Here is a 25,914-nt window from a genome sequence, read left to right on the forward strand (position 1 = left end):
CGGATGGCTGCCATTCCCTGAGCCAGGTTCAGGTCCGAGCTGGCCGACTCCTGTAGCATGACCCTGGGATAGTCCCTCAGCCTCCGCGTGCCTCAGTTTACTCATGTGACAGGAGAGAGAATACCTGTGTACCCCTCGAGCTCGTAGTCCAGATTAGTTGCGCTGATGGCTGTGGAGTCCCTTGTGTGGGGCCACCACAGATGTGAGCAAGAGACGATTATCATTTTTTCCCCTCCGCATTGTCGGCTTGCCACCGCGCTGCCATTTGGGTGGGGGGCTGGGAAGGAGGAACCCCTCTCTTACAGCTCAAGCTGACTGATCTGTATAGCTGAGTTTTGCCTTTAGGAATCTAGTCTTTGGGGGCGACAGAGTGAAGAATAAACCCTGAAACAAGGATAGAGTAAAAGCTGGTGTGAGTGCTGACATCGGCTCTAGCTGAGACAGACATCACCAATCAATCACCGCATTCGTCCTACTGATTTTGGATATGGCCTCATAATCCTTACACACATGATGACGGCGAGTACAAACTGTGCACACTTGGCCTGTGAGATAAATTCTATTTGCCACCTCTAAATAAAGGAAAATAATTATTAATGTCGTTTTTGTTCAATGCCAAGCAAGCGACTCAGTAAATGCATTAAGGGGAGTGTATGTGCGGCAGGGGGTAGGGATTGGGACAGCTGTGAGCTAAATTAATTTAGGCTGGGATGGCTTCTTGGTGGAAGTGGTAGTGGGCTAAGTCCAAGAGCGGCGAGGGCGAGAGTAAGAGAAGCAGCAAGGGCATTCCAGGCCATTGGCACGGGGTCAACAGAAACCCGAGTGGTGGTGGGCTGGGGGTCGGTTCACTGATCTGCCACCCTTTCCCTTTGTGTAAGGTATGGAGCGTGTGTTTGTCTAATATCCTTCAAGCTGTTAAGAAGCTCTAAAAAAAAATGTTTCTGCATCACACACACACACACACACACATACCCCTCTCCCCAAGCAGTGGGTTCCTAATGAATGCCTTGTTGGTGGCAGCATATTAAAGTGTGATCCAAATGACTCAGAAATCTGGGGGCTGGAAACAGTAAGTACACCAGGATAGTTACTGGGGAAAGAAGTAGGATGTGGGCTGAGTGGGGCTTGGGCTCGACAGATCCCTGGATTTCCAGAGGCTGGAGTATTTTCCCTGAGGTCAACAGCAGGTTTGGGTCCGGAGCAGCTGAGCTGGGTATCTGGGCCTCGGCATCATTTCAAGGCACCCTTTTCATTCTTGGCCAAGAGAGAGGGGAGGCTGGGTATGGGCAGGGGGGCTGACAGGTTCTCATCTATTTATAGCTGGGATTTGGGGTCATGCGGTCCTGGGTGCTGGGATGGCCTGATGCCTGGCTTTCCCAGCCAGTCACAGGGTGGCTGGCCTCAGGGTCCTGCACATTAGCAGGTGCCCTAATGTGAACCCACAAGGCTGGCCTGGGCTCTGGCCAGATGCTCAACATTCCCTCCTGACTCCCAGCAGGCCTCTGGGGGGCTGCCAAATGCCGGCTGGGATAGAGGTGGGGAGCAGGGCAGAACAGAAGGGAAGAAAGGGCTTGTGTGAAGGCAGCTGGTGGGGCTGTCTCAGCCAATGGTTCTGAGCTTGCAGGGTTGACAAAAAGTCAGGGTGCTAAGGGCAAAGGTCCCAGAACGGGTACTAGAACTCCTGGGTCCCAGTGTGAGTGTCACACTGGAATGAGAGAGAGACCATTGGCCTACTCAGGCCTTCGTCATCCTTAGGACACGTCTTTTCCCTTCCTGCCAACACCCACCACCTCAGAGGCCAATGAGTTAATTTCCACCGAGATGCACAGCCACCAACAGGATTGGGGAACTTGTCTTGACGGATCAGCACATCTGCCCCCATCTTACCCTGTTGGAAACTCAGTTAAGGCCGTGCAGAGTTTTTTTTTTTTTTTAAAGATTTTATTTATTTATTTGAGAGAGAGAGAATGAGAGACAGAGAGCATGAGAGGGAGGAGGGTCAGAGGGAGAAGCAGGCTCCCTGCCGAGCAGGGAGCCCGATGCGGGACTTGATCCAGGGACTCCGGGATCATGACCTGAGCCGAAGGCAATCGCTTAACCAACTGAGCCACCCAGGTGCCCACGTGCAGAATTTTTCATAAAGAGAGCAGCATGTCAGGGTAAAGAGGATCAGTGACCTAACAATGACTGCCTGGGGCCTGAGAGACAGAAAGCATGGGCTGGAGTCATGACCTAGGGGAACTCATCCAACCTTTTTGGGTCATAGGCTCCTCATCTGTGAAATGGGGGGAACTCGCCAGGATGCTCTAAGGACCAGATAAGAGAGTGTGTGGATCTGCTTTGTAGCATTATACAAACAGGAGTATGGTAGCCGTCATATTCCTGCCTGCCGCCCGTGCACACCCATGCACACGCACACTCAGGTGCCGGCCTACCTGGGCAAGGTGGGCGTGAGAGACTCCCTGACTTGCCTGCCTGCACTGCCCCCCTGCTTTTCGGTACCCCAAACTCAGCATGTCCAAAGTGGAGCTCCTTTTACATTTCACTCCTTACCCCCAGCCCTGAACCAGGGAACCCTCCTCAACTTTCCCTTCTTCCTTACTCCCCACAGCCCAGCTATCACCAAGTCTGTTCACCAGAACATAGATCACAGTAGGTCCAATCCATTTGCTCTTCTTCATTTTCCTTCCTTCTGCCCAGAGGCCACTATGTCACATTGGCCAATGAGACAGCCCCTCATTGGGCCTCCTGCTGCCATTTTGTCCCTATCTCCATGTGGCAGCCGAACACAAATTCATCTTGTCACTGTCCTTCAGAAATCACCCTCCGTGGAGCCCTATGATCTCAGGGCAAAGGCCAACCTTAACACAGTGGTCAGAAGTCTGGTCAGGGTCTGGCCCTGAGGACTTCCCTCTCATCCCTCCTGGTCTCCCTGGACCCTCACTCCAGCAAGCTGAGCTTCTCTCAGTTCCCTCTCCTTGTGTTCTGATCGCCTGGGCCCGGGTCTGGGTGCTCCCCCATCTTTTTTTTTTTTTTTAAAAGATTTTATTTATTTATTCATGAGAGACAGAGAGAGAGAGAGGCAGAGGGAGAAGCAGGCTCCCAAGGAGCAGGGAGCCCGATGCGGGACTCGATCTCAGGACCCTGGGATCATGACCTGAGCCGAAGGCAGACGCTTAACTATCTGAGCCACCCAGGCGCCCAGGGACCCCATCTTTTTATCACTGCTGTATCCCCAGATGCATGGTGCAGGTTAGCATTGAAGTAACTGTTCAGGAAAAAGGGAGGTATTTATATTACATACTCTCAGGGCAACAGGGAGTTCTCCATACTGATATCCAGGGTCCGGAGGTCTGGAGAGAAGCCTCGCCCAGGGCAACAGGAAGCCTGGGCCCCACGTGGGCCTCTTCCTCTGAGGCCTCAGTCTCCCATCTGTACAACAAAGGATTGGACCAGATCCCCTCATCTAAGGGCCCTTTTAGTTCTTCTTTTTTTTTTTTTAAGATTTGTATTTATTTGCCAGAAGGATAGCACAAATAGGCGGAGCGACAGGCAGAAGGAGAGGGAGAAGCAGGCTTCCCGCTGAGCAGGGAGCCCGATGTAGGGCTCGATCCCAGGACCCTGGGATCATGACCTGAGCCGAAGGCAGCCGCTTAACCAACTGAGCCACCCAGGCGCCCCTAAGGGCCCTTTTAGTTCTAATGGTAGGACAGAAACAAGTCAGAGGCTGGTGTCATGGACGTTGCAGCCAGACAGACCCAGGTTCAAATCTTGACTTTGATCACTTGTTGGCCCCGTGATCTTAGGCCTCTCTGAACCTTGGTTTCTTCTTCTCTAAAGGGGCTGGAGATAGTCATTTCTGCTGTCTCAGATGTCAGTGACTGACACTTAGTACTCACACGGTAAGTGGGGACCCCTTCCTTTTTAGTTTACAAGCCAACAGTGAAACGTCACAGTTTAAACGACTCATTAAGAAAAATTCTTTTCTCCCCCTGATATCTTGTAGTGCTGGGTATTTGTAGAGAGGCTGCTGGGCTCCTGGGCTCCTGGTCTTGCCCTCTACTCTGCCTTTCCTGAGATCCCAGCCCCTCTGTTCTGTACACAGGGCAAAGACTTTTTGGTTTCCTGGTGGTGCCATGTGGGTAGTCCAGGTGTGTCTGTGGAGGTTAGTGTTGTGACTCTCAGGAGCTGGGGCCACCCCAGCCCAGGCGGGCACTAAATGAGGGCCAGAGAGCAGAATCGTTCGCTAACCCTCTGCCCGCATCTATGAGGTTAGCTGCCAAGAGTCTGGGCCAGGCTTGGCTCAGAGTGAAGGCGAGCTGAGGGAGGGCTGAACCTGACCCCCATTCCTTTTTTTTTTTTTTTAAGATTTTATTTATTTATTAGAGAGAGAACACGAGTGGGGATGAGGGGCAGAGGGAGAGGGAGAAGCAGGCTCCCTGCTGAGCAGGGAGCCCGACTCAGTGCTTGATCCCAGGACACCTGAGCTGGACAGTTAACCGACTGAGCCACCCACGCGCCCCTGTGACACCCATCCTTAATGGGAAGATGCCCCAGGGGCAGGAGCCAAGACGCAGACAGAGGCAGGTATCCGTGCAGATGCTTTGCAGACACCCTGTCACAGGGGTGGCCTTATGTTCAACCACAGCTGCTTGCCTGCTGTGGACTGCAGGAACTGGACATGGAGGCAGTCAGGGAGGAAGGTCTTAGGTAGGTAGTAGAAAAGGTGAAGGAGAATTCTGAGGGTTGGAATGGAGACCATCAAACAGCAGTGAATGTCAGCAAAATGAATATAAAGGCACGAATGAACAAATGAATGAATAAGAGTATTATCTCCCTGCCTTTAGAAGCAGAATCCTCTGCCAGTCCTCAGAAACACAGCCTTAACCCCCTTGGCTCAAGCCTTAACAGTTTTATTAGGTGCCTAGAGTAGAGAAAAAATCAGAAGGAAGCCATAAGGTTAAGCTCAGTGATTCTTAGACTTTTTATATCCTGTCCAACATGCATGTTGGAGAGCCCAGGCTTGCTCCCCATGCATGCTCCCCATACTGAGTATTTAACTATCAGGATTGTTTTGGTTATAGGTGACAGACCGCTGACTCATAAAGTCACCCTCTAATGAAGGCATTTATTTGGTCCCATAAGTGAAAATGTGGGGTTCAGATTCAGCTGGATCTAGGAACTCCATCTCTCAACTCTACTTTCTTTTTGTGGGGGGTACCGCTTTCATATAGGTTCTTCTCAGTGGGAAGAATGGCTCCAAGGCTTCTCATGGATCAGCTTGCCAACCACAATAGGAGAAGAGCATTTCTTTTCCAGTAGTGTCAGCTCATTGTGGTACTGACTCTGGTTGTCTGGACTAGGGGCACATGTTTAGCTCTGAGCCGATTATGATGGCTGAGAAACAAGGGCCTTGGATTGCCCAGGACTAAGGCATGGCGTTTGTGGAGCAAGATTGTGGATGTGGGTTCAGCATTACTGACTATGAGACCTAGAATGGGAAGGTATTGTTCTCCAGAGAGATGGTAGAGGGATGAAAACTCCTGGTGCCCAATGAAAGGCTCCTCTTTATATTAAAAACCAAATCGTCCTCCAAATTGGGATTTTTAAATGTGATAGTAACTAATTATCTACCACACCTTTCCCTGGTGCCCTTTGCTACACTGAGACCCGCCGATGTGGAATGCTAAGAGCATCTGCTTCCCCCACAAGTTGGCATGACTGCCAGTCACAAAGGCAAGGCTGTGGGGTCAACTCTAAGCAAGACGTCCGTGTTGAGTAGTTTCTTGGATGTGGGGAAAGATGGATGCTGCTGTGACCCCATTCTACCCACAGGGACACTATAATCTATGACGAGGATCTGCAGGGAGGTTGACATGTAGTCATGTGATGGCTGTGGGCACCCCTGTCTCCCAGTCATAACTAGGTCTGGAAATAACGCAAGTTTGGATAGAAGATTCTGTCTATACAATGGAAGGGTTGGGTTTGATTATCTACCATCTGTGATCAATTGGTAATGACTGTCAAGAGTGCTGTGTTGGGGAGTCTGAAGCTGTGCTCTGGCTCAGCAGGAAGGAAGTCTGTGATTGATTAGCAGTGTCTGCCACGGGCAAAGGTGTTGAAGTGGTGTTGGTCGTAGGAGCCATTGCTGTACTTTTTTTTTTTTTTTTTTTAAGCGCTCTCATTTTAGACATGAATCAACAGAACAAATGAGGGCAACATCAGGGCTCAAAGGAGAAACAAATGTAAATGTGGACCTGCCTGGGAATTGATTGGAGAATTCGGAGACCTATACTCCGTGTGGCTGTGTGTCCTCGTGGAAGTCACTTTCCCTGTTGATGTTCACTCTTCTCATCTGCAGATGAGACAAACAGTCCAGTCCTGTGAACCAAGCAGGATTGTTATGAGGATCAGATGAAGTGATAAATGTGAAATCATTCCATCTTACTTAGAATTATAACAGCAAGTGTTAAGTGACACTTTTTATGTTCTAGGCACTCTTCTAAGAGCTTTGCTTTCTCCGCGTTTCATTCTCAAAACAACCCTGTGAGGTAGTTGCTATTGTTAATCCTCATTTTAAAGAAGACAACACTTAGGCTCAGCTCAGACAGCAGGCTTCAAACCCAGGCAGCCTGGTCCTGACAGCACTGTGCTGAATCCCTGCGTTACGGTGCTTCTCACTGTAAACTGTAAGGTGATGCAGAAAGAAAGAAGCAGCTCCTCTCATTCCTTTCTTGCCCAGGAAATATCTCACTAATCCACTCCCTCGTTAACACCCATGGAGGTGAAATTGGCCTGCTCTGGTCTGTTTCGGGGCTTGATGACACTTTTCCAGGACCTCATAGGTAGTAAGGAAGGGAAAGCAGTCTAAACCTAGGGGTCAGCTGCTGATCCCCAGGCAAAGCGCCTGGGTTTACCTCCCGGTTCTAGCACTCCCTAGCTGGGTGACCTCGGGCAAGTTACCTAACCGCTCTGAGCCTTGGCTTTCTGCAGCATCATCTAGAATGCAGCCCTGGACAGCTCTGAGCAGATTCTCCCCTCCTAGATGGAAGCTACCACCCTCCAGCCTCAGCCCCCAGACATGGGGCTCGCTAACCCCTCTGGAGTATGCCTGTGCTCTCACTGGCTCTCCTACAGCAGACAGCTGCCGCACCCCTGGTCCGCGCTGCGGTAGCCCCAAACCAGCCGAATCTAGAGTGAGCTAGTCTGCAGCCTGAACTTCCTGGCGACTTTTGAGGCTTAAACAATTATAATAAAAGGAGCACCATCAGAAGTGATTCTGATACTAGGGTGAGGCATCTGAGAGTGTATAAGTGCCCTTGTTCTTGGACCAGATGAAATACACAAAGAAATAATTGACAACGCTCATTGATGATATGCTTTCCCGTCATTCAGTCTGGGTACGTTCCCTCCTGTTGGCAGTGGGACTCAGCAACCGCACTGTGAAATGGGACCTGGCAGTCAAGGGGGAATGTGTGAAATGTGTAGATTCCTAGGCTGGGGGAGGATTCCAGACAGTGGACAGTAGTGGTTGCTTCATCACTCAGGGGCTTGTTTAAAATGTACCTTCCTGGGTTGCCCCAGAGATGGATTCAGGGCCTTTGGGTTGGGCCCAGGAAATTGCGTTTTTACCAGTTTCCCCAGGAGATTCTGCAGCAGCTGGTTAGTGAACCCAACCTTGGAAATACTGAGTCTCTTCTTAAGAATATCCTTTGATTCTCTTAGGTTTCTCCGAGGCTCTCCTCTCTGAGCTGTCCCACCTCCAACTCTCGGGGCAGTCGGAAGACCTTGCCAGGTGCCCAGAGCTCCTGCTTTACGAGTTTCTAGAGATGAGCCTCTGCTTGTGTGTGAGCTCCTCATCTCTGGAGGTGTGCAAGGAGCTCCCGAGCATGCTTGCTCCGGATTGGGGCAGAGCCTCCCTTGGCGCTGTGATCCTGTGATTTCGTTGCCCGGAGAGGATTGTCTTTTATAGCAGGAGCCCATTTGCCAAATGGGGGGCGATGAGAGTGTGTCAGAGCAGTTGTCTGCCCGAGGGCTCCTTTTCTCCCCTCTGCAGACAGGACCTTACCCGCAGGCTCGCTGAGTGGAGGAGACAAGCTGAGCTGCTCTGACGGGACTGGCGGCCAGTGGCCCCCTTGCCCTTTCCACAGGCTTCTCCAGATGGTGGTCCTGAGGGCCTAGGTCTCAGCGCTCGTGGTTTTTCTGTGTAAACGTAAAAGGAGACATCTATAAGAGTTTCATTCAACAAAGGTGGATGAAGGAGCACCTGCAGGTGCAGGTGCAGGTGCAACCCCAGGGCTGCATTCTAGATGATGCTGCAGAAAGTGTGCAGGGGACCCTAGGACACACCCCATAATTCCCATGGGGAAGTGATGCTAAAGCCATAGAGGGGTGTAAGCAGAGCAGAGGGCATTCCCAGGCCAAACGTGGAAGGGCAGTGCCCTGGAGACGTGGCGCAGGGAACAAAGTGGCCTAGTGGGGGAGGTGGGAACAGGGCGGAGTGGTGCAAGGTGGGACACCATGTACAGAGGTGCGGAGGTGGGACCATTCAGGGTGTTTGGAAAAAGGGGTGGGGAGGGGCAGGGCAGGAGGTCGTAAAACGGGCACGCAGCAAGTAGGCCCTGCATGGAGAGTCCTTTGGGGAGCCAGCAGGGCTCTTCCAGGTCTCCTGAGGGAGACTTCCGATCCTTCAGGGAAGAGGCGAGGCAGAAGTCTTCCTCCTTGGGGCCTCTTTAAGATGTGTGGACTCCCCCGGGATCGAGTCCCACATCGGGCTCCCTGCTCGGCAGGGAGTCTGCTTCTCCCTCTGACCCTCCCGACCCTCCCCCCCTCTCATGTGCTCTCTCTCTCAAATAAATAAATAAAATCTTTAAAAAAAAAAAAAAAAGATGTGTGGACTCCCTCACTCATCACAGCAGCTCCCCAGAGGTGGGAGGGATCAAAGGGCAAGACACTCTCCTGAAACGAATTCTTTCCACTTTGGGGATGGTACTCGGATTCTAAGTGTCATTTCAGGAATATGATTTTATGGAGACCCTGGCACTAGGAAGCTGGGCTCTACTCCTGGCTGGCTGCATTGCTTCTGCCTCTCTGTTACAACCTTCTGAGCCTTGAGTGTCCCCAGCTGCAAAGTGGGATGATAGTGGTTTCCACCTTGAGGATTGTGGTGAAGTCTGAAGAAGAGAACGCAGGCTGGACACATAGGCATGGATTCATTAAAGCCGTCTGCATTCTTGGGTGTCGGAGTCCCCTGTGCCTCTGTATGAATCCCAGCACAGAGGAAGTCACCGCCTTCATTACAGCATTCTTCCTTGTATGGGAAAAAATGTAACTTCCACCCATTGGTATCTGGGATCTGCCCTTGGGGCCCCACGAAAGAAGTTGGTGTGTCTTTTCCTCGAACACCTTCAGAGATGTGCAGTGACAGTAGCCACAGCCTTGGGACCAGACATCCTCATCTACTTAATCCAGTCCAGGGCACCGTGGAGCCAGGTTACTGAGTTTGGTGCTGGGTGTGCCCTCCATGCCGCCCGGTTGCTGGTCTGGTGACTCCCTCGCAAGCATCCTGTGGCAAGAGCTGTTGCCGCCTGCTCTTTTCCCTGTGCCTTCCTGAGAACTGGGCAGCTCTTCTTCGGCAAGGGAGTGGTTTCTGCCTGCCAGGAGGGGCCCCTGACTCATAGGAGCCGTTTTCCTGTGAGAAGGGCGAAGTGGTTATATCACAGCTCCCAGGGGAAAGACAGAAGGAAGTTTGGTTCATCAGAGCATCCTCTGTCTTCCAAAAATCCCAGTGTGCTATTAATAATAGTCTAAGTGGACCCCTGTTTAAGAGAATGCTCTTGCGCTGCCTCATTTGGCGTCCGTGCCACACATTTGTGGGGAGAACCGGTCACACCCTGGTTTACTCATGCCTCAGACACATCTCATCCAGCAGCCTCTGCCTTCGGGAATCTCGTGCAGAGCCTGTGGAAGCCAAAACTGTTAAGACAGAGGCCAGGCTCCCCAAACGATTCTCCTTCAGAACCCACTTGTTCAGGCCTTATTATTATCATTTTTAAGGATTTTATTTATTTATTAGAAAGAGAGCACGAGCATGGGGCGGGGAGGGGGAGCAGCAGGAGAGGGAGAAGAAGGCTCCCCACTGAGCAGGACCCCGGGACCACGACCTGAGCCGAGGGCAGATGCTTAACTGACTGAGCCACCCAGGCGCCCCTCGTTCTGATTTTAGATACAGCCTTCAGCTTGGAGATTGGGTTGACGGGTCCGCTGCAGATTAGAAATGGTACCTAAGCAGAGACGAGTGGAACTTGGTGAAGACAGCAGGCTCACAGCGGGGAGACGGGGAAGCCAAGGCTCCTGCTGCCCATAGGAGCTGATGGTGGAGGGCAGAGATGGGCCGCCCTGAAGGCCCAGAGTCCCGAGGAGAGGTGCTGCACGGTGTCAAAGGGCCGCCTTGAGGGGGCAGTGGTGAAGATGATGGTTCCAGGGGTCAGCAAACTAAGGCCCTGAGGGCCAAGTCCACTCAGCTCTGTTTTTGTAAATAAAGTTTTATTGGAACCCAGCCCCACCTCTGTGGCTGCTTCTACACCCCAGCCTCAGAGCTGAGCAGTTGACTTTGGAGCCATTAAAGGCTTGAAAGTCTCAAATACTTAGGATCTGGCCTTTTACGGAAAACGCTTGCCAGCCTCTGATGATTTGAGCTATGAAGGAAGGGTTAAAATTCAGCTTCTGTTAGAGCAAGACCAGGAGGTGTGAAGTTCCTTGGAAAAGGCCTTCCAGACAGACTGGCTCATGGTGGTGTCATTCATGCGTTGGTGCTTTAATGAATGGAAAAGAGCCATATTGATGGTTCAGATCATCTGGATTTCACAGACTTACCAAACCTTAAGGCTAAGACGGGTGTTAGACGGTGTCTAGTTTGTCTGTTTCATAGCCATATGGGGAAACTGAGGCCCGGGGAGGCAAGGGACTTGCTTAGGAGCATGTAGTCGCAGCTCTCGGTCTCAAATGGAGCCCAGAGCACTTGGTTCTGATTTGCTGCTTTGCGGCACATGCGTGTGCACGCATTGCACAAGCAAGAATCTCTGAACTGCAAAATGGCAGAGATGTGTTTGCCTCAAAAGGGCAGTTGCTTATTTTGTCTCTTCTGTGTCCATTGCCTGAGCATTTGGAGAAGCGGGGCAGGGATTCCTGCTTTGCCCTATATAAGGAGCCTGTTGTCCCGGCCAGGCCCATCCCATGGCAACAGGGCTAAAATGGAAACAGGGAGCTCTGTTTAAGGCAAAGCCCCTGCACCACAGCTGCCTCCCGCCTGCCGCGGATGGCGCATTGTCTGCGGGCACCTGCCCTTCCTGCTGGAACCAGATTGGAAGGCAGGCACTGGGGGCCGCAGTCCTGAAATGGGTCCTTTGTGGGGTCGGTACCCCCAGCTGTGTGCCACCTGTGTCCAGGGCCATGGGGAGTTCCCCAGAGGCCGCTCGATGCAGGCTGAGGTTCAGTCAGAGACTTTCCCCTCTCTGAGCCTCAATTTCCCCCTGTAGAAAATAGGAGGTTCAGAGGCAGTTCTGTCCAAGGATTCTTTTCAGTCTGTTGTTCTGTAACTCCCGTGGAGAGGCTCTGAAACCAAAAGGGCTTTGTTCTTATTCTAGCAGAGAGGTGAGATAGCATGGCTTAGGGGTTCAGGTTTCTGGGTTCCCATCCCAGCTCAATGACTTGCTTAGCTGGGTGTCTCCAAGGGAAGTCAGCAAACCTCTCTGGGCCTCCGCTCTTCTCATCTGTGAAATGGGGATAAGAAGGGAACCTTCCCCATGAGGTACCTGCAGCTCTTGTTTGGTTAAGGCATAGGAGGGGGTTGGACTAATGGCTGTCAAGGTCTTTTCCTACCTGGGGTTCTGTTCTTCTAATTCCAGCTTTCCAGCCTCACAGGCAGGTGTCCCCACTTTCCCATTGTTGACTAGGGAGTTTCCAAGCAGAGGACACTCCACAGCTCTGGAAACCTGATCGGGAGATTAGAGGCCCGGAAAAGGCAGTTGAGGAGAAAGGAGCTGTAGGGAGTTTCCAGGGCACGCAGGCAAATGTGAGTCCAGGTGTGAGTGCCACGTCCTGCCAGCCAGCTCCCCTGGGCGGAGTGGTCCAGGAGGGGCACGGCTTCTGAGTGGGAGGAGGTCGCAGCATCATGAGGCCTGGGATACCATCCCTTCAGCCCCACCCCTCTGCATTTTTCTGCACAATCATCCTTCCCTTGTCTTCTGTTTGGGGATGATTTTTAGAAGGGATATAGGAGAAGGAAGGAGTCTTTTTTTTTTTTTTTTTTTTGAGCAGTATAACACAGTGATTGAGAACCTGGCTTCGGAGTTGGACGGCCCTCAGCCAGCTAGGGAACCTCACTGGGCCTCCTCAGCTTCCTCCTGGAAAAGAGAAATAATAGCAGCTGTGAGGATTAAATGACAGAATGTGTGTCAGCTCAGCCCATTTTCCTGCACAAAATAAGCTCAATTAGTAAAATCTGAAGAGTGCCTACTGTGCGCCAAGATATAGTGGGAAATGAGCCAGACTAGTTTCTAGCAATCGGGAACTTCCATTGTAGTGAGGGTGGACAGACAACAAACACATGAACAGATCGGACAAGATCATTTCAGACAGTGATGTGGATCATGAGGAAAAGAAGACAGAGCCATGTAATGGACAATGTGCCAAAGTGGGGGAAGAGTACTTTATAGAGTGAGTGGTCAGAAAAGGCTTCTTTGATGAGGTGACATCTGGTCTCAGCGTCAGGAAGGAGCCAGCCATGCAAAAATGGCTTGTGCAAAGGCCCTGGGGCAGTGACCAACTTTTGAGTTCTAAGGTACAGAAGAATGCCAAGATGTGGGGGGCATGGTGAGTGAGTCAGAAAGCGGCCAGAGAGGATGCTGGCAACGTAGGCGAGGGCCTTATCAGCCATGGGTGTTTGAATTCCATCCTAAGTGCAATAGGAGAGTCTTTGGAGAGTTTTGAGTAGGGGATGGGGCAACATAGTCTGATTTACATTTCCTGAAGATGATTTTGGTTACTATGGGAGACACCAATTTGGGGTGGGATGGGTAAGTATGGAAGTGGGAGACCTGCTAGGCCGCCCTGTATGAGTCTAGGTAAGAGATGTTGGTAGCATGGGCTAGTATAGTGACAGCAGAGGTGGAGAGAGAGTGGACAGGACTGGCGGCCTATGGATTGAGTGTGAGGAAAAGAGAGGTGTGCCAAGTGTTGCTCCTGAGCAGTTGGGTGAGGGTTTTGCCACTTCCTGACATGAAGACTTGAAGGAGAAACTGGCTTGGGTGGAAATAAAACTCCATTTGAACATGAAGTTCAGGTGCCAATAGTTTGAGGTGCCAATAAACCAACCAAGGGGAGATGTCAAGGGACAAGATTTGAAAGGGCTCCTTTGCCAGAGTAGCCGAGGACACAGCTAATGTAGGAAAGGAACCACTTTGTTTTGAGCTGAGATAGCCCAAGTGCACATCTAGCTGGGGCTTAACCCTCTTCCAGCCCTAAGCTTCTGGATTAGCTTTAAGGACCTCCCGTACTCACTTGATAGCCCTTGCATGACCCACATCCCTCCCTGGGCCCTTCATGGACTCAGGGCTGCTCCAGCCACTCCCCGAAAGGACTCCTGACTCCTCTCCTGATGGCATGCGCCTGGAGCCTTGGGCTCTGTTGTATGTGGGGGCGGAGCCCGAGACAGCTTGAGCCAGCCAGGCACTGTGTGAAATGTTTTATAACTGAGCTTCTTAACCTTCATGTCCACCAACCCCAGGGGTTAGAATTTAGGGGGGGGGGTCTGTGAATTTGGGTAGGAAAAAAAATTATCTCTAACCTCTAAGTGAATTTTTTTTTTTTTTGCTAACCTCTAAATGAAATTTAGAATTTCCATTCATTATGAACATAGATGACAAACTGTGAAAATATTAGTGGGACCTGTGATTTTTGTCACCAGTGGAAATCACAGATACTTACATATCACACTACAGTTATTTCAGTTATCTGGAAATATTTATGCTCATTGCAGTTTGAAATTATGGGTAATTATAGGGGCGCCTGGGCGGCTCAGTCAGTTGAGTGTCTGACTCTTGATTTCAGCTCGAGTCATGATCTCAGGGTTGTGGGATTGAGTCCTGGCATCAAGCTCCACGCTGGGTATGGAGCCTGCTTGGGATTCTCTCTTTCCTTCTACCCTTCCCGCCTCCCTCTCTTGAAAAAAAAAAACGAGAGAGAGAAAGGGAGAAATTACAGGTAATTATTATACTTGCCACTAGAGCTTATGATTTAGCATTGTAATAAGGAAGCATGTTCTATTACCGTAACACAGATTTATTCTTCTTAATATTTTATAAATGTGTTTTGATATTATTGCTTTCCTTTATAATGCTGTTTTACTTTATGCATTTTTTTGTTTTTATTTTTTTATTTTATTTTATTTTTTTTAAAGATTTTATTTATTTATTTATTTATTTATTTGAGAGAGAGAGAATGAGAGACAGAGAGCACGAGAGGGAAGAGGGTCGGAGGGAGAAGCAGACCCCCTGCCGAGCAGGGAGCCCGATGCGGGACTCGATCCCGGGACTCCAGGATCATGACCTGAGCCGAAGGCAGTCGCTTACCCAACTGAGCCACCCAGGCGCCCTATTTTTATTTTTTTTAAAGATTTATTTATTTGACACACAGAAAGAGAGAGAGAGCAGGAACACAAGCAGGGGGAGTGGGAGAGGGAGAAGCAGGCTTCTCGCTGAGCAGGGAGCCCGATGTGGGGCTCAATCCCAGGACCCTGGAATCATGACCCGAGCTGAAGGCAGTCGCTTAACGACTGAGCCACCCAGGCGCCCCAACTTTATGCATTTTTATTTTTATTTTTTTATTTTTTTTTTTAAAGATTTTATTTATTTATTTGAGAGAGAGAATGAGATAGAGCATGAGAGGGGGAAGGGTCAGAGGGAGAAGCAGACTCCCTGCCGAGCAGGGAGCCCGATGCGGGACTCGATCCCGGGACTCCAGGATCATGACCTGAGCCGAAGGCAGTCGCTCAACCAACTGAGCCACCCAGGCGTCCCTATGCATTTTTAAAACATTGTACTTACTTTATGCATTCATAAACATTCTGAGAAGTTTATAGGCCTCACCAGATTGCCAGTGGGACCCGATGACTCAAAAGAGATTGACTCCTGCTTTACAAGCATGATCTTATTATTCTCATTTTATAGATAAAGAAGCTAGTCTCAGAGAGGGTGAGTATCTTGGGCAGAGTCACACAGCTGGTTGAGTGAGTGAGCTGAAATGAATGCAGACCTTTCTGATTCCAAAGTCAGTGTTCTTCACAGACCCGTTGCTGCCTCCAAAGTAGTCCTGTCAGTTCAATTGATGACTGATTTAAACAGATTCCACAGCACAAAAACCATTCGTATTTTATCTGAAAAGATTAATACAGCTTTTGCATTCCAGTACATAGTATACCTTTGGGTTTTAGGAATAGAAGAAAGTTTTCCTTGCCAGTGAAATGATTTAGCTTTCCATTGTGCCAGATCTTGGAGGGTGGGGGCGGGGGAGGGGGTGGAGGTCCACGCCTGTCCTGTGCATTTAACTATTTCTCAGCCCACCACTGCATCCCCGGTGGGTGTGTGTTCAGAGACAGAGAAGCATTGTGGCCCCAGCTCAGTAGACTTTCATGCTGCATGTGGGGAGCCGCCTAGCTCACTGAACAAAGGAGAAAAGTGAGGCCTTGGGCCATCGGGTGGCCTGCTTGTAGTCACAGAGCTCCAGCTAATGGAGTTTGAGTTCCCACTTTTCCCCTCACTGCAACCTTGGTCCAGTTTCAGTATCACTAACTTAGCTATGTGATCTCAAGCACCTTACTTACCTAGGACTCCGTTTCCTCATCTGTAAAATGGGCTGGCCAGTGTGTCTGTCTGCCTTTACTTGGCTGTTGGACAGGATCAATGAGATGTCCAAAAAGTGTGTTCTCAGAGGTCCTCAGGCAGGGGCTGGGTACGGAGGAGGGCAGGGCCCCCCTTGCTGCTGAAGAGGCAAGATGGGATCGTCGCCAAGGCCGGGAGCTACGTCTGACGTATGGGTCCAGTCTCAGCTAGTGCCCAGGGCTTCCTAGGTGAGCAGTCAGAACTGGTTGACAGGGGACAGACTCCCTGCCTCTCATCTTTGTCTCTCTGTCCCTTCCTCAGAGCCCCGGCACCAGACGTGGTGGCTTTATTTCACGCACCTCTATATTTAATAAGTAGGACCATGACGAGATTTGGTGACCTCAGGGCCCAAATGGACCGTCTGCTGGCATAAGCGGTGCTTGAGTCATTTCCCAGGGATGAGCGCTGGGCAGGTTTCCAGGAGCTGAATTTACCCTCCCCGATTCTCTGCTTTCCTCTTCGCCTCCCTGCCCCCAAGTTCCATTTTTGAGTTTCCAACTTCATTGGCTTTGGGACGCCATGGACCAAGATAGAAAATGAAATAGTTATTCATTCCCTGAGGCTCTCCATCCCCCTGCCTCAGCAGAGGCTCCGGCTCAGTGTGGGGGAGACTGTGGAGGCCCAAGACACTGACTCAGGCCCTGGGGCTCCTGCCTGGCTGGGGGCTCCCTATCTGGATGCACTGGAGGACACAGGCTCAGTGACCCGTGTACCTGAGAGATGCAGGCAGAATATGGTAGGGATTGAGAGGAGGGACAAGCTGGGACGATCAGGGCAGGCTTCACAGGGGAGGAGGCATATGACTTGGACCTTGGAGGATGGGTTGCAGCATATATATGACCAAAGGAAAATAGAACCTTAAAAGAGTAAAGAAGGACTTAAAACAGAAAGTAAATATTCTTTGACCTTCCCCTGTCCCCAGCCAACTCCTTTTTCCCATTTCTAATATTTTTCTAATATTTTCTTCTCTTAATATTTTCTTGTGTCCTTCTAGCGACAGTCTATGAATATGTGAACCATGCATCTATTTTTCTATCCATCCATCATTTTTTGTTAAAAGCACAAACAGGATCATAAAATGTTAACTTCCCCTTTTCACGTGGCAAGCCGTCTTGGCCACCTTCTCACGGCAGTGCACGCGGGGGCAGGTTGCTTCAACTGGTCGTGTGGTCCTTGCAGGTGGCTGGGAGGGCACGGCAAGATGAGAAAACTCACAGTGTATGCGAGGAGCTTTGGTGAGGGCCCGCGGGGAAGCAGTATTGCCAAGTGGCTGGGAACCGAGCCTGACCTTTGCATTTGGAAGGTGTGGGGTTGAATCCCAGTTCTGGCACTTTCCAGCTGTGTGGCCCCCGGCAAGTTTCTTCACCTCTCTGAGTTTCAATGTCCCCATCTTTCGAATGGAGCTAATAACGTATCCCTTGGGGGGGGTGTTAGGGACTTGGAGTGAAAGCACTTACCACTTGCAGAGGCACCTGGCAAACGAGCAGTCACCCGTTTTTGTGGATCTTGCTGTCGTGTATCATATGGGGCAGGGGCAGCCGGACCCTGACAGGTAGCGCTAGGTGCACGTGGGGGGTTTCTGAGCGACATTTGAAGAGAGGAGGGCCAACAGATCTATCTGAAGCTTAAAATAGCCTGGAAGTGCAAGAACAACAATAAATAAATGGGTTCCGGATGCTTTTAAATCTTGGCATTTCCTGATCTCAGCTCAGCTGGTCCAGACAGCTTCATCAGCGTTTACTGCTGAGGCCGGCGGCGCACGCCTCCCCTGGCCGTGTCCCAAAGCTGCTTTCAAGAAAATCAGATCTAGAAACGTTTGGATCTCTGGCACTGGGCCAGCGGGTCATGGATGCAGGTTGAAGATCAGGCAGCATTGGGGTTTGTTCCGTGTGTGTGGAAAGTTAAGGCCGAGGGAGTGAGGGGGTTGAGGGGGTGAGGCAGTTGCCCAACAATGGGGTTATTCATTCACCACCCAAGTGTTTATTAAGCACTTACTATGTGCCAGGTGCCAGGGATAGAACAGTGAGCATTAATCAGATGCCCATTCAAAAAAATGTTTAATTACTAACTGTGATAAGCCCCTGTGATAAGTCCTCAGGGACCTCCAGAAGGCTGCGAGAGGGTGCAGTAGGGCTCCTCAGGTGGTCTTCGGGGCTCAAGGAAAGTTTCCCCTGGGAAGTAAAGAGTGAAGGACAGATGAGAGAGAGAACTGGGCACAGCAGGTCTATGGGTGGGGACGACGTTGCAGGCAGAGAGAACAGCACACGCAGAGACCCTGTGTGGGAAAAGACCCTGGCAAGTGCTAGTGTGGAAAGAAGGCCAGTAGGGCCAAAAGTGGAGGTAGGGGTAGGTTAATACTGGGACAGGTAAGCGGGAGCCAGATCACACGGGGGGCCTTCCAGGCCTCAGGAATGATTTGGGTCTTTATCTGGGAGGAATCGGGGGCAGGCTGGGTATTAAAACAGGGCACAGGGGGATCAGATTTGCATCTTGACAAGATGGCTCTGGTGGCTCGTGTCCAGAAGCTTGGAGGGGTCTACAGTGGCTGCCATTCAGGTGTGAGCTGATGGCAGTGTGGACTGGGTCAGTGAAGGGTTAACCCAGTGACCAGGTGGTGAGGAAGCTCCAGCAGCCCAGAGAGGCTGCAGCTGCACCAGCAATTGCTTCAGGACTCTTGTGTAATAATCTCACTCGTGGTCATTGTCTTTTGAGTACTTACTCTGCACCAAACGCTCCACAAAGCCCTTCTCCTTAAACTCTCTTAAGAATATCATCTTCTGTTTTCCTGAGATTTAACCAAGGGGGTTAAATCACTCCGCTAAGATCACAGAGCTCAGCCCCGCGCTGTCCAGCACGGTCCCTGGATCAGTGTCCTCCAGTCAAGTGTGACCCTTCTCAGGGCTTGGCCCGAGCCCCTGGCTTCTGTCTGGTTGCTCCAGTGACCATGGGCGTCCTGTCCACCCTGGCCACAGGGCCGGTGCAGAGCCTCCTGGGAAGGCACTGTCACATGTTGGCCTGAGGGGACACCGTGTGTAGCCCTTGGTCCTCTGTCCCCCCCAGCCCGGCGGCTTCGGGCTGTGCCCTGGCGCAGCACGTGAGCTGAAACGGCCGTGTCTCTGGGCTTCACATGTCGCCTGCCTCCTGGGGATTCAGATGGTCTCTGCTGCTTGTTTTTTGTTTGCTTCTTTTGCTTCTTTATTTCCTCTTCTGTCTTCCTTTCCCTCTGCTCCCACCCTGTCCCCATCTGTTGCTGCCCCGTGGGGGTCTTTTCTTCGCCTCGCAGATGTGCAAGCAGGACTCAGAATGGAAGGAGAGGCCTTCCAGGAAGGAACAGAACCAGCAGTTCGGGCCTGTTATCTGCAGGGCACCGGGCAGGCACCATCTTACGTAACCCTCACAGCCGTCCCTCGAGGGGTGCACGTCATTATCTGTCCTCTACACAGGGATGCTGGGGCTCAAAGGATTGAGGTGCTGAACCCAAGATCACATGCTACAACGTCATTTAAAAACGTTGGCATCCCAAACTTGAATGTGCCTATGAATCATCTGGGGATCTTGTTTAAATGCACATTCTGATTCAGGAGGTCTGGAATTCAGCATGACAGTCTGCAGAATTTAGTAAGCTCCAGATGAAGCCGATGCTACCGGTCCATGGATCACACTTTGAATAGCATAGTGAGGAGCTAGCAGATCTTGCACATGCCCTCCTGTGACGCCCGTGTAGACACATGCCACCACGAGCTCCATCCCTCAGTGGCCACCACTGATTGTGCCATCTTTCCCCCTTGTTAGCAGCTGCTGAGGGGTCATCTGAGGCTTTCCCACCATGCCCAGCACATCGCGGGCTGAGCCTGCACGTCCCAAAGCCTCAGGTGACCGACCATGGTCTCCAGTGCTGGCCAGTTTTGGAATATAGGGAAACTGAGGCTCAGAGAAGTAGAGGGACTCATTCAAGTATTGCACGTCAGTAGCGCAGAGAATTCGGGGTTGTGACCCCCAGTCTGTGTTCTCTGTTACTGCCTCAACTAGGAGTCAGCCGTCTTGGGGTTGCGAGTCCTGCTCCTTTCTTTAGTTTTTTCGTTCGTTCATTCTTTTTCTTTCTTTTTTTTTTTTTTTAAGATTTTAGGGGTGCCTGGGTGGCTCAGTCGGTTGGGCATCTGCCTTCAGCTCAGGTCATGATCCCAGGGTCCTGGGATCGAGCCCCGCGTCGGGCTCCCTGCTCGGCGGGAAGCCTGCTTCTCCCTCTCCCTCTGCTTGCTGCTCTGCCTACTTGTGCTCGCTCTCTCTGTCAGATACATAAATAAAATCTTAAGATTTGATTTATTTGAGAGAGAGAGAGAAAGCATGAGCAGGGGGAGGGGGAGGGAGAAGCAGGCTTCCCGCCGAGCAGGGAGCCCGACGCGGGGCTCGATCCCAGGACCCTGGGATCATGACCTGAGCTGAAGGCAGATGCCCAACCGACTGAGCCACCCAGGCACCCCTCTCTTTAGCTTTCTGTGTGACTTTGGGCAAATTATTTCCTCTCTCTGAATTTTAGCTTCCCCCAACGGAAAAATGGTTTACCCTTTGTCTTGTGAGGAACAGATGGGAGAAGGTCTAGTATACAGCATAGAGGATTCTTAGGAGCCCTAAGACCTCCAATCTGAGTAGGGTGAAGGACACCTCACGTGGCGGAAAGGCAGGTTCAGATGACACTGACATGGGGGGATGGCGGGAACTCCGCTCCCCACTTCCTGCCTATGTCCCGTCAGGCTTCGGTGATAATTGAGCACTGTCAGATGGTTTCCCATTCATAGTTTGGGTGCGTGTTCCTCCACCTTTAGTGCTTACTAAACAAGCCCTGCTCTGGCCGGGAAGCCGGTGACAGTACCACCTCGTGGGACACAGGAGAAGAAGGGAATGGAAATGGGGGATTTGTCCGGATGCAAATCCGTTTTATGTTCCCAGTCAACACACTTCTGCGTAAGGCAGGTCCACCTGTGGCTGGGAGGAGCCAGCGCCTCAGCCATGGGGGACACGAGGGAGAGGGGGTCTGCTAAGCAGGCCTTCTTGGCCTTCCTTCTTGTCTGGCCCTCGCTGATCACATGACCAGGGAGGGCCTGCTGGGGCCAAAGAGAATCCGTTTCCCACCAGCTTTATCTGGGAGCCCGTGGGTCTGGGTTTCTCATCATCTGACCCACTGGAAAAGGAAAGGCAGGAGTTTCCATAAGGGAATAAATGGATGTGGAAGGAAACCACCCCCTCCCCACCCCCAGGAAGGGCAGGGGGTGAGTGTGAGGGAGACTTTGCAGAGATCACAATGATGTGAAGCAGAGATGCCAAAACTGCCCTGGGAAATGGGGCCTCTGTCCCGACCCCCCGTCTGCCTCACCCAACCCACAGAGGTTTAATGAGTCCCCACTCTGTGCCAGACACTGTTCCCCACACCGGGATTCGACAAGAGGCCAAGCCCAGTCCCTTACCCTGGTACAGTGTACATTCTGGAGGGGAGACAGACAGTCCCTGGGTTTGTGCCATGGGTAACATTCACTGTGACCAGGTGAGTCGGGTGTTGGGAAAGGCCTCTCTTGCTGAGACTGAATGCTGGCAACATGGCCAGGGACCTGGGGAAGTGTCCCAGGTGGGAAGCCCAAGCCCAGAGGGTTTTGTTGCAGGGAGAAGGCGGCCACTGTGTCTGCCGCGTGGGGAGGGTGGGAAAGTCCCAACACATGGTCGGGGAGGGGGCAGGCCAGGCTGCACTAGGCCTTATAGCCTAGTGAGGACTTTGAGTGTTTGGCTTTTAAATAGGAGAATGAGTGACTAACCCTTAGTCTCAGCTCTGCCCCCCTGCTCCCCTGTCCCCCTTGCCCTCTCGGGTGGGGCCTTGGCTCCCTCCTCTGTTGGTCTACACCAGCAGCTTGCAGCCTGGGCTTCCCGAACCCAGAAAGAATCTCCAAGGTACTAGCAGGGCTTTGAGAACATTTTCCCCTCCCCATTATTTCGAAGTCTAGTAGATAAACTTGCACAGAGCAAGGGAAAGAACTCCCCCACCACCCACAGGGTTACTGACAGCTGTGGTCAACCTGGGCCGGGGCAGGAGGATGTAACAGCAGAGGGCTTGGTAGCTGGGTTTGGATTCACATTCTGCTTAGCATAAAGTCCTGTTACCTCCCTGAGCCTTACTTTTCCATCTGCAGATTGGGGGAGTGCCCCCTTTGCTGGGCTCTCACGTGCCCCCCAGGTGCTCTGAGTGGTGGATACCACCTACTTGGGGACTGGCTTTTTTGGCTGAGGATTCAAATTAACCTCCGAAAGCCCTTCCGTGGCCCATGAAATAGTGCGTGTGAATCTGTATGAGTCTGTATGAGTGAGTAGGTATGGGGAAATCTGGAATTCACGTGCAAAGTATAATGTCCCCGTGTTTCTAATATGTAAGAAAGAAATAGAAATTTGGCTTTTTGTATATTTGTGTTTTGCCAAGCTCATAATGTTGAGTTCACTTCGGTTCAATTGGAGTATGCTGGGTTGCCACGGTATGGTTTTTAGTTAATAAAAATGGGAAAAACTAATTAATTAACTCCCTCATCATCTCTCCCACTTCAAAGCCCAGGGCCCTGGTGGGCTGTGGGAGAGATGACGCAGGGGGTTCCCCAGGGAGCCCAGCGTGGGAACCACAGGGCCAGATGGGCTGGGAGGCCCCTCCTGGCTCCCACGCTGTGCAGCAGCCCCAGCAGGGGGGCAGTTGCGGCTTGAGCGGCTGAGCGCTGCTGAGTCATCTCGCCCTCAGCGGGTCCTGTGTGCTGGCTGGCGAGCTGAGGCTGGTGTGCCGGTGGCTGAGCCCTGGCCTGGGCTCTTGGGGAGCTGGCTTCCGCCAGGCTGGGGGGGTGGGGATCCTCAGCTACCCACCACCCCTCCACCCACCCAGGGGTCCAGTCCCTGCTGGGACCCCCCAGGAGCCAGCCACGTTAGCGCTGCCCTTCCTGGTGGGAGTGCTGCCCCGAGGCTCGCGGGCACGGGGGCCGAGCTGCAGTCGGCGCTGGGCAGCACCGGTCTGGAGATGTGAGCTGGCACCTTGCTGGCCTGTTGAGCGTGACATTTCCTCAAATGCCACAGAGGGGCTGCCTGACCTTCACTCCCCAGCCAGGACCCCCTTTCTGCCTCCTTCTGGATTATTTATAACGGTGCTAACAGGCAAAAGGGCTTCTCAGCCGAGCCCTGGCCCAGCTCTCTGAGTGTCTCCTGGCAGCCGGCGTAAGAGACACATAAATAGAACCAAAGAACACGGACACTGAGGACCCCAGAGAATACCTCCAGACGGAGTGTGCGGGCTCCTTTTTTTTTTTAGGTCTCTGGGACTTTTTAATATTTATTTTTATTTTGTTGTGGTAAAATAATACATAACATAAAATTGAGCATTTTTTTAAGGGTCCAGTTCAGGGCCATTCAGCACATTCACAATGTCATACAGATATCACTACCATCTGTTTCCAGAACTTTTCTGTCATCCCAAAGCCAGGTGCTCTTTCATGGCTGGTACGTGCTAGACCACCCCCACTCCCCCCTGAGGAAATTCACATTTTGAGGAAACCCCACAAAATGTGATGAGGAAGGAAAGTGCCAGCCAGTTCAGGATTGCTGTAACTTGATTAGAATAACGGCAGTCGCCCCTTTCCGCAGCATGGAGTGGGCACGTTTCTCAGGGCGAGCTGAAACCCTCTGCCTTTCTTCCCATTCAGGAAAGGGATCAGGACGGGAGGGGATGTCCTGGTTGCAGGGAGAATGGTGAATCTGCTCTTAATCTCTTTCTCTCCTTTTTTTTTTTTTTTTTAAGATTTATTTATTTATTTTATTTATTTTTTTAAAAAGATTTTTTGTTTATTTATTTATTTCACAGAGACAGCGAGAGAGGGAACACAAGCAGGGGGAGCGGGAGAGGGAGAAGCAGGCTTCCCGCTGAGCAGGGAGCCCGATGCGGGGCTCGAACCCTGAGCCGAAGGCAGACGCTTAAGGACTGAGCCACCCAGGCGCCCCCCTATTTATTTATTTATTTTAGAGACCGTGCACACGCATGCGTGCACGTGGTTGGGGGGGCAGAGGGAGAGGGGGAGTCCCAAGCAGCCTGTGCAACCAGCACGGAGCCTGAGGTGGGGCTCCATCTTACAGCCCTGAGATCATGACCTGAGCTAAAATCAAGAGTCCAGCGCTTAACCGGTTGCGCCACCTGGGTGCCCTTAATCTCCTTCTCTTCTTCTTAAAATTTTATTATTTATTTATTCATGCATGCATGCATGCATGCACTAGCAGAGCAGAGGGGCAGGCAGAGGGAGAAGCAGGCTCCCCACTGAGCAGGGAGCCTGATATGGGGACTCCACCCCAGGACGCTGGGATCATGACCTGAACCCCAGGCAGACACTTAACCGACTGAGCCACCCAGGTGCCCCATCTCTTTCTCTTCTTAAGCAAATCTATTCATTTAGCAAACTTCACTCCTTTCATTATAAATAGGACAAGTGTGTTGCAGCTCACCTCCGTACTGAATGCTGCTTCCTGCTCGGTTGGACCATTCACTACCTTTGATAAAAGTTTAACAACAGTTCCTCACATGCAGACAGCACTTCAGAGTTTTCCCAAACATGTTTCCATCTAAAACACCACACTGGACAGGCCTGGGATAATTCCACAGCCACCAGAGGGTACGGGTCCCTTTGTAGAGATGTGGAAATGGAGGCCAGAGTGACGTGATCTTGGTCGTGATTGATCTCCCTTTAGTCATCTGCACATACTGTCTCATCCAGGCTGGCGTTAGGGTGAGGCAAAGGAGACATGTGGCTCAGGCACAAAATTGACGGAGATGCCAAAAAAAGTCAGTAATTAAGAGAAATCATATTTTAATGCAACGTTTAAAAAGAATGAGTTGGCACCTAAATATCCATGCAGAACAAACACCAAATCTTTATTTAAAGGCAGGAACAGGAAGAGTACCATACAGAGTCACATAGGTGCCTGAGCAAAAGGAAAAATCAGTGCTACTGGCCTGTCTTTTATTTAGAATTTGGTATTTTGCTCATCATGGGGTTTTTGCATTAATTTTGATTTTTTTCAGAGTGTTGCATTAGATATGATCTATCTTGATTACAGAGGTTTTTTTTTTGGTGCCCAAGGGGGGTGCCTCCCTCCCCTCATCCTAACCCTGGCTCTGATTCCATCTTCCGATTTCTGTGTACTAGTGTGATGGGGACCCACCTCCCGGGTCCCCAGGCCGCGGGTTGCCGTATGCTAAAGCCTTTCTACCACTCCTGAGAGTGGCATTTGCTCTCTGCAGTCTATTTTTGTGCTTGCCCTTCAGCGACTGATAAAATGTTGCTCTGGGTCGAGCTGATGTGTTGAAATGGTGAGTGTTCATGTCAGGTGGTTTGTGTGATCCGATATCTTCATTCTTGACCTCGAAAAGGGGCCTGGAACCAGGAAAAAAAAGGAGCTTTTGGCGGTTTTGCCCCCACAGAGTTGGACAAAACTGGAAATCATGATCTGGTCATGGAGGCTACCGGGCATTTTGGCCTCGTCTTGGGGCTATATGGGAAAAAAATATCCCCGTTGCCTTCTTCTTACTTTCAGGCCCAGTTTACCAGGCACGGCCACATTGATTTCATTTGGTTTACTGAGCACCTACTCTGTGCTGAGTACCCGCTCGGTACTGGGGAAACAGCAGGGACCAAGACAGACATGGGCCCCGCTCGCAGGGAGCGATGAGTCGGGACAGGCGACAGCGCAGAGGCGGATGCGTAAAAACTGGGGACGAGCTCTGGAGCGGGCTGGTGGTGGCAACTTCATAACAGCGTCAGTGTACTCAGTGCCTTGAAACTGTACACTTAAAAATGGCGGAAGTGGTAAATTTTATGTTCTGTATATTTTACCACAAGTTTTTTACAATTCTGAAAAAAAGGAGGGGGGAGGCTCTCGGAGCAGAAAGTGCTACTTGAGGACACGGCAGCAGGGT

At 51.3% G+C, this 25,914-nt stretch overlaps 1 protein-coding gene and 1 long non-coding RNA gene across 5 annotated transcripts in view; one reads left to right on the forward strand and one right to left on the reverse strand.

Annotated features, from left to right (window-relative positions):
- The window catches only part of PPARGC1B (PPARG coactivator 1 beta), a 107,805-nt gene that overhangs the window by 43,226 nt on the left and 38,665 nt on the right, over window positions 1-25,914 (forward strand). The gene's annotated exons all lie outside the window — the stretch shown is intronic.
- On the reverse strand, window positions 10,527-16,209 carry LOC145722588 (uncharacterized). Its single transcript, XR_014146945.1, has 2 exons — window positions 15,881-16,209; window positions 10,527-12,404 (listed from the first exon to the last, which is right to left on the reverse strand). It is a non-coding gene; the product is annotated as an uncharacterized LOC145722588 (long non-coding RNA).

Source organism: Leptonychotes weddellii, chromosome 7 (genome assembly GCF_054177405.1).
Source record: "Leptonychotes weddellii isolate Sample4059 chromosome 7, ASM5417740v2, whole genome shotgun sequence".
In the NCBI taxonomy this organism is placed as follows: Eukaryota; Metazoa; Chordata; class Mammalia; order Carnivora; family Phocidae; genus Leptonychotes; species Leptonychotes weddellii.